The 16,351-nt window shown below is 44.2% G+C and overlaps 1 long non-coding RNA gene across 1 annotated transcript in view; it reads left to right on the top strand.

Moving 5' to 3' along the window:
* LOC125397505 (uncharacterized) overlaps positions 1 to 16,351 on the top strand; it is a 599,497-nt gene that overhangs the window by 494,346 nt on the left and 88,800 nt on the right. The gene's annotated exons all lie outside the window — the stretch shown is intronic.

The raw sequence follows: 16,351 nt of genomic DNA, 5'->3' as shown, positions 1-16,351 counted from the left end.
TAAGATTCTGCAGATATAATAATAACCATCACTAGCTAGTATAGGGGCTACAGCATTCGGAAGGCAGAGGCAGGGTCTTTGAAGTTCAAGAATAACCTGGGCTACCAAGCAAGATCCTGTCTCCAAAACAAAATAGCAAAACAAGAAACCAGGACTGGAGAGAGGGCTCAGAGGTTAAGAGGTCTGCTCTTCCAGAGGACCCAGGTTCAATTCCCAGCACCCACATGGTAACTCATAATCACCTGTAATTCCAGTTCCAGAGAACCCAACTCACCCTTCTGGGCTCTGTGGGTACATGCATGTGGTGCACAGGTATGTAGCCAAAACACTCACACACACACGTTTTAAAAAAAAGCAAGAAACCCATACAAAATTGTTTTCATTGGAAACTCTCAGTGCCATTCTGGGTATTTGACTAGTCAGGTGCTCTACCACTAAACTACATATCCAGATTTTGTATTTTTTTTTTCAGTTTACTTGTCTTTATCATAAGACAGGGTCTCACTAAGTTGCCCAAGTTGGCCTTGAACTCGCCTGTTTTCAGCCACCTGTTGGGGGTGACATCTGTCGTGGTCTGGCCATGACGGGTTCCTCCGTTCCAGGGAAGGAGCATGTGGATTAGAAAAGTCAGGCGGAATAGAGAAAGATAGAAAAGCAATCCAGAGACATAGGAGAGTACCGGGAGGGCAGCCCAGTGAATTGTAAATGCTGGATCTGCCATTTGTTTTCCACAGGCTTTTACACTTCACTCCCAAAGGGGGATGGGGGCAAGAGACTTCATTAACATGATAAGGAAAAGACCAAGGATCCTGCAGGCAGCTACTCCCTGGAACCTCCTGCCAATCTCCTTTGAAGGAGCAGGACTAGCAAGGTAGAATGGATCCACCTCTACACTCAAAATACTGGTTAACCACACCCTAGGTCGGGATTTCTTGTTTGGAGCCATACCTGTCAACAACTTTGATAGAGCAAAAATAAACCCAAACTCTCTGACCTTTAGTCAAGGTGGAACAGGCTCACGTCTGTGGGCCCCCAAACTCACCCTGCAACCTTGAACTTGTGATTCTCCTGAGTAGCTGGACCACCAACCTGTGCCACCAAATCCGGCCTAGAAATTCTTCAATAGCTCTTATTTTGGCCCAACAATCGGAAGTTTGCATCCTATGCTGAGAACTGTCTGTGCATTATCTGGTTGTGCAATTTCTCGGAGGACTTTCTGTATTGACTTCAATAAAGGGAAAGATTTTGCATCTCCCCAGAACTCAACAAGAGGATAGCACTAGACGACTTTCTTTTCTTTTCAACACTTTGCAAAGTTACGCTAGGAAATGAAGCACTAGACCATGTCAATAAAGAATACTGACAACATTAATAATGATAGCAATGATGATAATGATAAATTATCATAATGGTCTTCTTATTCTAAGTGTGGGGCTGAAGTCCAGTGATGAAGCCTGTTTCCCAAGATCAGGGGCTCCACAATCAGAGGAGGGGCTCCTTCCTTCTCCCCTTTTCTTCAGAGAAGAACAAATACCACTAATGTCCTCCTCACCAGGAGAAAACCACACTGGCCCATTCAATGGCCAATTAGAATAAATTGTCAATTAGAACAAATACGATAGGTAATCCAAAAATCAAAAGCTCTCCAAAGAAACGGAACAAAAAACTGAATAAATAAGCTTAACACGCCATTGTTTGTGGGCGAAAATGATGAAATTATCATCAAAATATTCTACAATTTGAAAAGAAAGAAATTTTTTGTGTAAAAAGATTTTGTAAGAAAAAAACTACCTAGAAAAGTAAGACTTAAGATTGGCATTAGTTTTTGTCAAAGGGGTATACGTATTTTTCCATTAAGAGATAAAATGTATGCTCTGTGCGTGTCTCATGGAATTGTGAAGCTAACCCGTATTTGAGAATGTTTCCGTGAGGATTTTGACACACACGGTCTGCCCACTGTGTCTCCAGGGCCTCTCTGATCACCCAGGGTCGGAACCATTGAGGTAAAAGGTGTCCTTTCTTAAAAGGCAATTTTGGGGGTGTAGGCTCACTGCATAAATACTACAACATGTATTGAGACCAAAATCCAGATCCCAAGCCTGTGCCCTTCTGCTTCCCCTGTGAACTCTGGGTAAGGTGTCCCCACACTCAGCGGCAAGAGTCGCTGGAATGCAGGGAGGGGGGTCTTCTTCGGCCAGTGTGGCTTTCAGACAACCCCTTCTCTTATTGATTTGTTTTCTCCTGTCTCTTTTCTCCTTCTTTTGTTTCCTTATCATAGCTTCAGGTTATTGCATGTGAAGTATTGATGGGGATGGATGGTTCTGGTCGATGGCCAGCTAATGCATCCCTAATCCTGCTATTGTTGCAGAGTTATGCTTTACTCTGCTCTCTGATGGGGGAAAGGAGCAAAGCTGTTGATCCGAGTTTTATTTGTCGCAAACCCATCCATCAATCAAGCGCACGCATGTCTGAATGCCGAATGACATGTGGGTCTCAGCTGAGAAAATTCGATAACACTGCGTTGTCAGGCCTCTCACTCGTTTTATTTATTTTTTTTTAATAAGAAATACATTTGACTGAAATAGATAAGCAAGCACTACTACAGACCTGAAGAGAGGGTGACACAGGGGCCAGAAAGGTTGTGTAGCTTTGGTATTAATGATCCCTATGAGTAAACCAAACAGGAGGCGCAGTTACCCTGGAGACATGCAACACCCTAAGGCTGGGGTGCGTTTAAGGGTTGTCACTCTGTCATTACTTCCGATTCTCAAATGCTAGCTAGCCAGTTCACAGTTAGCTACCCTGGTTAAAATGCGCGTCAGCTGGTGGAGATAGGTGATTCCAGAAGAGAATACAGACAGACTGCATTTGTCAAGTACGGGAGATAAATACAATGAAATATTTCTGTGTACGTATGAGCTCATATGTTCCCAAGTGTCTCCTGTTGTGAGTGAAAGCATCGGGATGGCTTGAAGCTTAAATTATTTTAAACTGGAAATATATATGCATGTCATTTTAATAGTGACTTAACTTATAATTACAGACTCAAAAATGGATTCTCCGGGTCCCTGCTATTCAGCTTACTAAATTAGGTACTTTAATACATTACGAAAGCCTGTCTTTTCTGTTATGTCCAATAGTCTATTCATAGTTATTTCAAGATAATTGCATTTGGAAACAGTTAAAACATTTTTTTAAAAACTGGTATAATATAATTTTAGAAGCTAAATTAATCAGCAAATCAGAACATTTTTATAGCCATTTTATTCTTTTGACATAATATATGACAGAAATGGTTTCGAAATTACCTTAAACAGCCCATAAGCAAAGCTACATAAAGAACCGTGAACTGAGGACTCAAGCACTGTCCGTAACCTTGGGTGTTCTGTGCCTTACAGTCAGCCTGACCCCCTGTTCCCTTCAGATCCGTACATCCAGCCCCATAGCCTGCCCTCCGCTCTGCAGAAGCTGCCGTGATGAGCTGTCCGCAGGAGAAATGCTTTCTGTTGACGGTTTGCTCCGATAGATTGAACAGAGCTGGAACTGAGTCCACAATGCAGCAGCGAGAGTAAGTACTCCTTAAATCCCTAACACTGAGGGACTTGAAATCAAGTGAGAGCTCCCCAGTTTAAAATCATGATGAGAGGCAGGAAGAAGAAGAGAAAAGATAGCAAGTTTGCTTTCAAATTCTCCTCACTTTCTGGTTTTGTTTCTTTTCGTTTCTGTAACATCTTTAGTTTTGGTTTTGTTTTGTTTTTTTAATTGAGGTTTTTGGGGCTTGATATTTTGTTCAGTTGTTTTTTGGTTTTGGTTTTGGTTTTGGTTTGGTTTGGTTTGGTTTGGTTTTTGCTTGCTTGCTTTGGAGACTAGCCTGGAACTCTTTGTGTAGACCAGGGTGCCTGAGAACTCTCAGAGATCTGGATGCTGGAATTGAAGGTGTGTGCCACAACACAAAAGATGGCTATACATCTTTAAAAAGATATTCTATAATGAGTTCAGTGTGGTGGCATGTGCCTAGAATTCTAGCACTCAAGAGACTTGTAAGTTTAAGCCAGCCTGGGCTACCTAGCAAGATGCTGCCTCAAAAAACAAAGACAACCAGGCTGAGGGTGTAGCTCAGTTAATAGAATGCTCGCCTAGAATACCTGGGGTCCAGAGTTTGGTCCCCGAAATGCATAAACCAAGAGCGGCCTTGCATACCTATAATCTCAGCACCCAGAAAGTAGAACAAGGTCCGGAAGTTTCCAGTGACCCTTGGTTTTCAGTGTGTCTTGCTTCACTTCACAGTGACGTGGTGGCCACTGTGAGTCCTGATTCTGTTTTGATAGAGCATCTAAAGCTATCACAAGGGTAAAGACTCAAGTATCCATGGGTGGCTGTTCCTCTTGCCACTACCTATCATTTACATAACACACACATATACATCATACAGAAACACACACCAAACGCACATATACACATCATATATATACACCGCACATACCCACACCATACATGACTCACTATACACACACGTATAGCACACACACACACACACACACACACACACACAATGCATATACTGATTAGTGATTTTCCACTTTAGGAGGTATTTTAGTGATTGTCCTATTTCTTCATCAGCGTTTCTTACTATGTGTTCATCATGGATCATTTTAATTACACAAAGCATGCCTGTTTTTGCCATGCCTCTGTCTCACTGTCCAAGGACCTCTTCCATTTCTGTCCTTTCTTTGGAGTTAGTTTGTGACTTTTTTTTTTTCTTTCTCTGGGTAATGATTCTCAACAGGATGAGCTCCTGTTCCGTCCATTTTTAGGAAAATGGTGTAGTTTCCCTGTTAGTGGCTGAATAAAGACACTGCACATTAGTGTATAGGTGTACATGTGAACACGCATCCTTTTCTTTACCTTCTTGTGTGATTTCACGTCTTGGCGATGGTGAACAGCGCTGGAGTAAAGCAGATGCCCGCGCGCCTCTCACACGCCGGCTTCCTACTCGGGAATGAAATAGCTAGACTTGTGCTAGGCTGGTCTACCTGGTTGTTGAGGCCTGGCGCTTGTGGCTGTTGAGTTCGTGGGTTATATTAGCTGTGTTTTTAAGCAGAGTCCAAAATTTTCCCTGCAACTTTTAGCACCTTTTAAAGAAAAGGGTGCAGCAGTTTTACAGAAAGCGGCCCGCTCAGGATTTATAGAGCACACTACAGAAAAATCTTTCTCATCTATAGCTTAAAAACTTGAAGCCATCACATCATGTTGATCCAGCCCCAGTCTGTGGGTTTTCTAAATTCCGACTAACAGTTAAACAGACAAAGGAGCAGGCTAGCACGGAGCTGCCTGGAAACATTCTGGGACTTTTTATAAATTTAAGGTGTATTTATTTTATGTTCTGTGTGGGGGCAGTTTGCTTGCATATATGTCTGTACACAATGTGCCGCCAGTGCCCATAGAGGCCAGAAGAGGGCACTGGATCTCCTGAAACTGGAGTAACGGGGATGAGCGTGAGCAGCCATGGTGCTGGGAACGGAACGTGGGTCCCCTGCAAGGACTGCCATCTCTCAAGCCCTCCTCCCTGGGAATTTACGTAAACAAAATGCTCTCATTCACACAGCCACTGTGGACATAATATTAGACGAGCAAGAAGAGTCAGATAGTGCCTCTGTCCTGCAGCGCGGGCACCGGGGACAGAAAGGTTTGGTGCAGTTCATATGAGACAAAAAGATTTAAAAGTTTTACTACGAAGAAAAAACACAGAGGCAGGAGAACTGCTGAAAGTTTAAGGCCAGCAGGTTTACATAGCAGGTTCCCTTCCAGCAAAAACTGTATAGAGACTCTGTTTCTGAAAACAGACCAAGCGTGATGGTGTGCACACTCACAATCCCAGGACTCAGGAGGTGGAGGCAGAAGGACCAAAGGCCAAGCTCAGCTACATGGTAAATCTGAAGCCTTCCTGGGCTATATGAGACTTTGGCTCTAAAAAGCACAATGAATAACAATATCAATAATAATAAATGTCTAAGGAGAGGTATAAGATGAATCTGATTTCAACATTGCCCATTGTGTTGGACCATTGTGTTACCACCCGCTGGAATATGCTGTCTTTATGCTTTGGTTTAATCCATGAAAATTAATTTAAAAATAAATTAAACTGGGGATTCAGTTGAGAAGGCATTTTGGCAGTGTCTAGTAAAACTCAAGACGTGCTCAGCTCACTGACCTGATGGTTCTATTCGTGTCTCCTGAGAAACTAGAGCACACCCCGGGGCCAGCTAGGCAGAGGGCACAGTGAGAGATTGTGTCGGGAAACCCTGGAAATGAACTGATGGGACTCCGCAGGGGTCATTCCACAGATGTAAGATGGAGCCAAGAAGGTGCAAGTCAACTGCTTTTCTCTATTAAAAATGACTCCAAGACCTATTGCTGACTGGAGTCATAGGCAGGAGATCGCATGTGTCAGTGATAATGCACACCCGCTTGCCCCCGTGGGAAGCCACACACGACCAGTGGAAAATATCATGCCAATGCTCATGAACCTTCACAACTCCAACCACCCAACAATAGATTTCTAACGGATCAACAACTTAAGTGTGACTTTTTTAAATTACTGAAGGAAATCGAATAAGAATCCAGAATTTTACTTAATCTCAGCACGAGCAACTCAAGAAACCACAAGGAAAATGACTGATCGCTTGAGAAAAATAACAACAGAAACTGAAGACCTGGCCAGTCACACCATCACAGAAATTAAAAGAAAGAAATCATTGTGGAGAACTTAAATGGCCTCTCGTAGGGAAGAGCCAATCGGTTACATTAGAACCTGCCTGCTTGTGGCACCCAGATCCCCACCATCGAGAGGTGGTGCCACAGAAGGGAACACTCGGGCTGTTGGTTGTGTGTATAAAGCAGCATTCAACACAGTAGTTTGCACCTAACAAGGGGGAGACTGGACTCTGAGACAAAGGAAGTAATTAAACAGGCTGGGATGTTTCTATACTAGAAATACGAGGTGGCTATTATGATGGATAATGTTAGTTTTAATGTGTGTGCGTGGGTGAGGTCCAGCGCTCTACCTTTGAGCTGTGTCCTCAACCCCAGGGTTAACCTTTACTAAGTTTCACTGTAGAATTCTTGAGTTAAATGCTTTATTTCTTTCAATTTTCTGGAAAATGATTTGAGGTAGATAGGACCAGAATTCCCTTTAAAATCATTTTTAAAGATGCCGGGTTTGAAACCCAGAGAAGTGAAGCCCTGCAGTATACAGGTTAGCACTGCTAAGCTGGGCTCCTGGATCTGTATGTACTGATGCAGGGGAATGGTAGTAATGTTCCTATAGAAAGAATAAAGGCAGTGGGTGGCTGAGATGGCTCAGCGGGTAAAAAGTCTCCTGAAGAGGCCTGATGACCTGAGTTCAATCCACGGGACCTTCGTAAGGGTAGAAGGAGAGAACTGACCCCATAGAGTGTCCTCTGACCTCAGGGTGCTCTCAAACATACCGTGATGAATTAATTTAAAGAAAACATTAGAGACAGAGATGGTAAAGGGAAGCACGTGTGGAAGTCTGGTGGGTGGTCGGGGTATTGCCACCCTGCTTCCTCTGTGCATGGTAACTGTGTGTGTTTTCTACCTGATTCTTACTGCATTACATCTTTTCCTTTCTTTCAGCAAGAGGCATATAGTGTGTGTGTGTGTGTGTGTGTGTGTGTGTGTGTTTATGTACATGCATGTATTTGAGCTTTTAAAAATAAACTAAAGATATATAATAAAATAATCTTAGAGTTTAGAAAAATGATTAATTTTTGTCATTTTGAGCAAAGATGGGATTTTTGGGTTGAATGAGAATGGGCTCATAGATTTGAATACTTGGTTCCTAGTTGGTGGAACTGTTCGGGAAGGATTAGGAGGTGTGGCCTTGCTGAAGGAGGTGTGTCACTGGGGGAGGGCTTTGAGGTTTCAAAGGCCCATGCCATTCCCAGTTCTCTCTCTGCCTCAAGCTTGTGGATCAAGATGTGAGCTCTCAGTTACTGCTCCAGTGCCAAGCCTCCCTCCCTGCTGCCATATTCCCTGTCTATTCTGGTCATGGACTCTCACCCTCTGGAACCATAAACCCCAAATTAGACACCTTTTTATCTTTTTTTAAATTGATTTTATTGAGCTATACACTTTTTTCTGCTCCCCTCCTTTTCTCTCCGCTCCCCTTCAACCCTCTCCCATGGTCCCCATGCTTCCAATTTACTCAGGAGATCTTGTCTTTTTCTACTTCCCATGTATATTAGATCCATGTATGTCTCTCTTAGGGTCCTTATTGTTGTCTAGGTTCTCTAGGGTTGTGATTTGTAGGCTGGTTTTCTTTGCTTTATGTTTAAAAATTGCTTACAAGTGAGTACGTATGATAATTGTCTTTCTAGGTCTGGGTTACCTCACTCAATATGATGTTTTCTAGCTCCATCCATTTGCCTGAAATTTTTCAAGATGTCTTTATTTTTCTCTGCTGTGTAGTACTCCATTGTGTAAATGTACCACATTTTCCTTATCCATTCTTCAGTTGGGGGGCATTTAGGTTGTTTACAGGTTCTGGCTATGACAAACAATGCTGCTATGAGCATAGTTGAGCACATATCCTGGTGCTCTCAGGATGGACATGGTAGAAATAGCCTGAATCATTCATGGAACAGCCCTGTCCTGGTGCTCTCGGGATGGTGAGAACCACAGTAAAAATAACCTGCTCTTCTCATAATTTTCTGGTAGGAATCAAGCAGGTTCTGGTGTGATTGGAACAAAAGTTTTGTGGGAAAGGTGGTGAGGAATAGAAGATTCCCTGTATGTGTGCACGTGTGTGCATGTGTGTATGTGGATATGTGTGCACACATGTGTGGGCACCTATGAGCGTGTGTGTGTTTGTGTGTGTGTGTGTGTGTGTGTGTGTGAGAGAGAGAGAGAGAGAGAGAGAGAGAGAGAGAGAGAGAGAGAGAGAATTTTTGGTGGGAATGAGAGAATAGGGACTTGCATGGCTAAGGTTCACATCAAGTGCACTAGGGCATTAGGTGAGCTGAAACCAATGAAAACGGAGACACACTTGACCACTTCATAGTAAAGCAAGAAGTGTGTATCATACACAGAACACATAGACCTCCATGCGTGCACACGGCATACCTGTGACTGTTGTGTTTCTTATACACATGTGCTGCCTCAGCATAGCAATCTACTACAGGATCTCCAGCTTCATCATGTTTACACTGAAGGGAAGCTGCGTGTCAAAGTCTCCACTGCTCATAATCAAAATTAATTTGGTGTGAACAAAGAATTTTTTTGTTTTTTAAGGAAAAAATAAGAGGACCGTTAGTTTGTTGGTTTTTTAATCAAAGGTTGTTATGGGAAGAGCAGATGTGAACATCCTGGTAAATTCTGGGCCTTGGCTTAAAAAGTTTGCTTTCCATTTAGAAAGTTTATTTATCATATTAAATATATAATTTAATTTAATCTGAAAGCCCTGATTAAAAATAAGGACGAGAGCTTATTTTTAATAGGGACTCATATAATAGCATTCTGCCAATCTGCCTGAAGCCCTAGATTCTGTCTCTAGCATCAAATAAGCCAGACATGATGGCACAGACTTGTTTTCCCTACACTCAGGAGGGGGTGGCAGAAACTTGAGAATTCCAAGTTCATCCTTGGCTACATAGTCAGTTTGAGACCAGCCTGGACTACATGGACCCTGTTTCAAAAACAATGACAAAAATGTTTATATATGACTCATATTATATAAGAAATTATAATATACATATTAGCAATCTAATATGTCACTAGGTTGCTAATATATGTATTATAATTCCTTAAGGACTGCATCAGTATATTCTTCCATAGACAGTGTCTGTGTATTCACATGTATATGCAGATAGATATTATACAAGTGACTGTATGTACATATTATATGTATGTATACATGTATGTACATAGATATACACAAACATAATAAAATACATATAATGTTCAAACATGAAAGAAAACACCATTTCTGATAGGCCATAGCTGATATTAGGGAGTGGTTCCTTCCGTTTGTTCATCGGAGGCACTAGTGAGACCAGGCCTACCGCCTGCAGCCTGCATTTCCTCTGACCATGCAGCAGAGTCAGGCCTTGTAGCCTGCTCATCTGGAGGCCCAGGTCACAGATTTCAGGTTTTTTCAGCTATTGCACTGGAACAAGGCTTCCCCAGGTGCGCACTTCCCACCCTTGACTTGGCTGCCCCTGTGAGCACTTAGAATTGTGAAACCCCATCCTACTGAGTTCGAATCTCTAAGGACAATGATTGGAGAGAACTGTTGGAATGAGCTTGCTAGGTAATCATCTGGAAAATTCAAGGATCTGAACCTGGGCCAGAGACCAGGCATAACACACATGACTTGAGCACCAGCTGTATACAGGGTGTCGACAGAGTACATGCTAAGTAAATGTTCATTGGCTGAATATCATACAATTTTGAACCTCCTCTCGTTGGACCCTGAAGTCCAATTACCGAGGAGGAGTTGCCCCAAGAGACCACTCTCACACAGCAATTGATGTAAAAACAAGAGGATTCTATTCTGTCTCGACAGGGTCCTTCAGCATTTGAGAAGCCAAAAGACCCCAGTGACTGTCATAAGCTATTTTTAAAGCAAAAGGCCATAGAAACACGGGGGGAAACTCAGGGGTTGTTCTTCACCTATTAGGATTGGCTTATTCAAAGGGCTATTAACAATAACTGGTCTGAGCCAGGGCTTAAGGGTGGTTGCCAGATCAGATAAGGTAAGAGGGAGCATCTGAGGGTTACTTTGACCCCCTTTCCAGGGACTGAGTCAAAACATCTGTGGACATCTGTGGGTTATCTTATGCTAATTCCAGGAATGGAGCTCTATTTGGAGAACACTCACAAGGACTCCGGGAGATGGAGAGTCCCCAACATTCTAGTACTTGCATGTGTAATTGTTAGGTTCCCAGGGGAGGGGGGAAGCACTAAGGCTGAGAAGCCTCAGAAATGGCCTCAGAGTTGTCATAAATGGCTTCAGAGTTGTCCTAGAGTTCTATACATGCATACTGGTTAAGTCATCCACCAATGAGCTCTACCCCAGACTGTGCTTCTAACTCTTTAACTTTAACCGCTAGTGTGTTGCTGCTAGCCAGGTACCACAATTTGCTCACACAAGCTAGTCGATGCTGTGTCTTAGTTAGGTTACTATCCATAGGATAAAACGTGGTGACATAAACAATGTGGGGACATAAGGTTTATTCTACTTTCCTGTTCCACATCGCAATCTATCACTGAGGAAGGTGGGGAAGGAACTCAAACAGGGAAAGAACCAAGAGGCAGAAACTGATGCAGAAGCCATGGAAGAGTGCTCCTCATGACTTGTTCAGAAGCCATGGAAGAGTGCTCCTCATGACTTGTTCAGGCCACTTTTTCTTTTTCTTTTTTCATTTTTTAAAAGATTTATTTAGTTATTATGCATGCAGTATTCTGCTTGCATGTCAGAAAAGAGCACCAAATCTTATTGTAGATGGTTGTGAGCCACCATGTGGTTGCTGCGAATTGAACTCAGGGCCTCTCGGAGCTCAATCCGTGCTCTTAACATCTGAACTATCTCTCCAGTCTCAGCACCCAGGACTGCCTGCCTGGGTGGCACCACCCAAATTTCAATCAGGGAAACGTCCCACAGATTGCCCACAAGCCAAACTGGTAGGAGCATGTTTTGAACTGTGGTTCCCTGTTTCACCGCTTTTGTGAAGTTGAGACAAAAAACTATCGTGCATGGGAAGATCCTCACAGACCAGAATGTTGAGATTAGCCTGAGCAGCATAGCAAGACATCTTTACAAAATGTAAACATAATTAAATAAACAGAGGTTGGGAATGGGGCTCAGTTGACAGCATACCTGCCTAGCATGTACAAAGACCTGGGCTTCGTCTCTAGGACAGTATAAACTAGGCATGGTGGCTCCTCCCTGGGATCCCACCTCGGATTATGGAAACAAGAGAATCAGAAGTTCAGGGTCATCATTGACTACATAGTGAGTCCAGCCTGGGCTACGTGAGGCTGTCGGTCAATGAACAAATAACTGGTACTGACAATCATTACCAGTTGTTAGTCTAGATGGTTCTGAGAACAGGCCAGGCCTGCTATCATATGTGAAAAGACACAAGATAGGAATAAAGTCTGGAGCAGCAAGAATGGAGGTGAGGACAGCTGAACGAATTCTCTCCTTCTCCACTCGGCCATGTTTGGTGTGGTGCCTTGAGTGATGGCACTAGCTAAGCCGTGAGTCCTCAGAGCTTTGAAAGGAACTTCAAAGGAAGGCCTTGCCTTGTTTATTAATCCCTGTCAGCTGTACAGAGAACATGGCTGGCACGAAGCCCCCAAATGTCCAAGATACCCAGAAATATTCACAGGCACCTTGAACACAAGAAAAGTCCCCAGGCTTGCCCTCTGAGCTTCTTGAACCAGCTGAGACACGATTCATTAACACCTGTGGTTGACAGAGTCCAGCCTCTGCTGCTCCAAGTCAGAAGTTGCATATCAGAAAATATAATGAACACAGCACAGTCAAAAGCAGGAGAGAGGCTTGTGGCTGCTCATTAGGAGACAGAACTCCGTGGCCCAGCCTCTGAAGGGGCCACCCCACTCCACACATGTTCCTCACTGTCACCCTAAGTCTTCAAGACAAAAGGTCATCTTCTAAGCAGGACAGTAACCCAGAGACCCTGAGAGAACTTGGACAATGAATTTAACCTGTATCATGGGCCTAACTGTCATTCACCGGTTTTGAGACCGCCCATCAGTTATTCAGCCCCTCGTGTTGAGGGGTTCTGTCCCTGTGGGCATGAGTGTCTTCTTCAGAAATGGAAAGAAGACTTCCCTAAGCCAATGAACAGGACAAATGTCCTTGCAAGTCTGGGATGTGGTAGTTGGTCCATCAATCGCGGTTATTCATAACGGAAAGTTCTGGATTTGCTAGTGCGAGCCAGTTCAGGGTTAACATGGAGAGTTTCCTCAGGAGGTACTGTATGAGTTAGTTCATGGTAGCAGGTACCATGGCCCAAGGGAAGCAGAGACACAAAGGTCAAGTAGCCACATACAGCCCAAAAGCAAGAAGAGTGTGCATGGAAAATCCAGACTAGAGGGGCAGGAGGACGTAGGCACAGACCTGTCAGAGTGAGGTCTCTTAGAGGACCAAGAGATTCCCAGGGCCTGGGGATGTAGCTCAGTAGTATATACCCCCACAGCCCTGGGTGGCATCCCAGGCACAAGCAATAAGTCTCCCAAGACAACCAGGGGTGTCACTGGCCATAGTGAGCTGGGCCTTTTTATATCAACTGTCAATTAAGAAAATGCCTTACGGACTTTCCTCAGGCCAATACTATAGAGGTGATTTCTTACCTAAGAGTCTTCCTTCTCTGCATGCCTTAAATCCCAGCACTCAAGAGGCAGAGGCAAGCAGATCTCAGGGAGTTCGAAGCCAGCCTGGTCTATGTAGCAAGTTCCAGGACAGCGAGGACTACACTGGAAAGACTCTGTTTCAAAACAAACAGTCAGTTAACTAATTGATTTAATTAAAAAATTTATTCTCCCCATATGATTCTAGCGTGTGTCAAGTTGACTTAAAAGCTAGTCAGCGTAGATATCAAATACATAGTAAAGAAAAAACATCACAGGACAGGCTGGCAATATGGCTCAGTGAGGAAAGGCATCTGCCCCCAAGCCTGTAACCCTGAGTTCAATCCTAGGGCCCGGTATGACAAAAAGAGAACAGACACCCACAAGCTGTGCTCTAACCTCCTCTCTGTCTCTCTGTCTCTCTGTCTCTCTGTCTCTGTCTCTCTCTCTCACACACACACACACACACCACACACTATTTGTACATGCACACAAAATTACAATTTACATTGTAGGCATAATTTTATCATTTGTTTGCTTTGAGACATGGTCCTGCTGTGCAGGCCTAGCCGGTCTGATTTTATATAGTCTGGGCTTGCCTCGAACTTGAAGCAATCCTCCGGCCTCAGCCCGCCTAAAGCTGGCTTTACAGGTGCGTGGCCCCAGCCCCAGCATAACTCACTTCTAGAGAACAAACATTTTGTTCTGGGTTGTTTTTAGGTTTTAGTTTTGGTTTTGGTTTTTTCTTTATTTGTCTGTCTCAGACTTTTTCCAAATTGAGAGGCTATTGTCCTGAAGTCTGTGTCCTGTTATATCACACCCATTTTGTGTCATCAGAAGTATTTTAGGCACCACTTGAAGGTTGTAAATATTACACAAATATCACGAATTTGGGCTCCAAAATCACTTGACTGATTAGGGCTCTTGCGCTGCCTCTCCCCAGCTAAGGAAATGTGGGCGACTTACCCTGGCTTTGTGGTTGTCCCCTCCCTGAAAATGCTAATAGCAGGATTGCCCACATCATAGCTACAGTGGGGGCGGGGGTGTAAATGAGTTAGCACCTGGAAAATGCACACGTGCCCGACCTGTAACAGATGTTTAATAAATCTTCATTATTATGGCTACTCATGTGCCAACATTAGTCATTTAGATTGCTTTCAGTCTGTCAGTTACAAATCCTTCTGCAATAAACATCTTTGTAACAAATAGACTTTCAAAGAGATTCTTCATAATCTAAAGTCTCCAGCAGCTTAGTTTGCTGTTTGACCATTTTTACTTACAAAGCATTGAATAAGCTATTTGCCTGGAACCATGGAACCACGAACCTAATGTATCTTTTTTTAAAAGGAAGAACAATATATATTTCTATTGTTTGCTTTTTCCTTTCTTTTTCTTTTCTTTCTTTCTTTTTTTTTTTATTTTTGGTTTGGTTTTCGAGACAGGGTTTCTCTGTAGCTTTGGAGCCTGTCCTAGAACTTACTCTATAGACCAGGCTGGCCTTGAACTCACAGAGACCTACCTGCCTGTGTCTGCTGAGTGCTGGGATTAAAGGCCTGCATCACCACCACTTAGCCTATTGGGAATTTTGCTTCGTGAAACAATGTACATAAAGTTACACATTTAGTACCATTGCAACACTGTACACTAGCCCAGTAGGTCTTCCGGCCACAGATCCCGAAGATTGTAACATGAAATGAAAGAATGGAGAAGTAAACCTTGCTAGCCTTGACACACACACACACACACACAAAGGAAAGCATCAGGGTGGAGACCTAGTGGGTTAAAGGGCTCACTGTGCAAGCATGAAAACCTGTGTTCGGATCCCCAGCCTGGCAGTGCACCCCCATATCCCCAGCACTGCCAGGTCCCTAGGCCAACGGCCTAAACAGCTAAAACCAGGTTCAGTGAGAGAACCTGTCTCAAGGGACAACTTGGAAAGCAATTGAGGAGGACACCAGATGTTGACCTCTGCTCTACCCGTGGGAGCCTACAGGCACAAATGCACATGTTACCATGGGGGGCGGGGGGACAGGATATGACAAGACACCGAACCCAAATCCAGTCACAGGGCACAGGCATCTGACTCCTTCCTAGGGCATCCAGATCTCACCAAAACTTCAACTGCAGGAAGAAAGGTCAAAGGGCAGAGGCAGCCTGCAGGAGTTCCAGTGTGCTAAGGGACCAACAGCTATTACCTCACAGAGCCCCCAAGTGATCACGGCCACCCTCCCCAGGACAAATAAGCAGACCGGGATTTTGAGGCGCAAAATAATTTGTCCTAGTGCCCACAGCTCAAACAGGATGGCAGGAATGGTACCCAAGCCCAGGTCCCCACTATCAGGCCCACTCTCCTTCCACAGACTTTGGTGAGGCGTGTGTGATGGAGATTCCGGAAGTCGCTAAAGAAACGGCAGTGAAGGCCTCGACAGAGGCGCAAAGAGACACGCCAACAAGCATGCTCCCACAGCTGCTGTGTGCAGGGGCACGTTCTAACCTCAAGTTCTCTTCTCAGCATCAGATCATTCCTTGGCGGCCTCAGTATCCCCAGGAGAGCCACGGTGGCTGTCTTAGGCATGCTCGCTGGCAGTCCCACAGTAAAACACCCAAACTTGCTGATCCAATAGGAAGTGACTTGTAGGGCTGCCTGACCAATCATCTCAGGTCTCTAGTGTTTGTCTCCTCTCCCCTCAGGTACTTTGCGGGGGGGGGGGGGGGGGGGGTGTCAGCCCAAGCTAGAGACATTCTGCCCAAACGTTGGCTTGTTTGGTTTGGTCGCTCTTGTTTGGTAGGTCGCTTAGTTGGGTCTTGGATAGAACCCTGAGTTTCTCTGGTGCTGTTTCTGCTTTGCAGCTAGTGACTAGATGCTGGGGCGTATAAACCCATGTTCTCTCTACTAGGAAAAAACATGCCTGCAGGTCAGAGTACCCAACCCTGAGCAACAGAGAAGGCTGCC

The sequence above is a fragment of the Myodes glareolus genome, chromosome 20 (genome assembly GCF_982192425.1).
Source record: "Myodes glareolus chromosome 20, mMyoGla1.1, whole genome shotgun sequence".
Classification (NCBI taxonomy): Eukaryota; Metazoa; Chordata; class Mammalia; order Rodentia; family Cricetidae; genus Myodes; species Myodes glareolus.
Note: the sequence above shows the minus strand (reverse complement) of the source record. Positions and strands in the feature narration are given on the sequence as shown.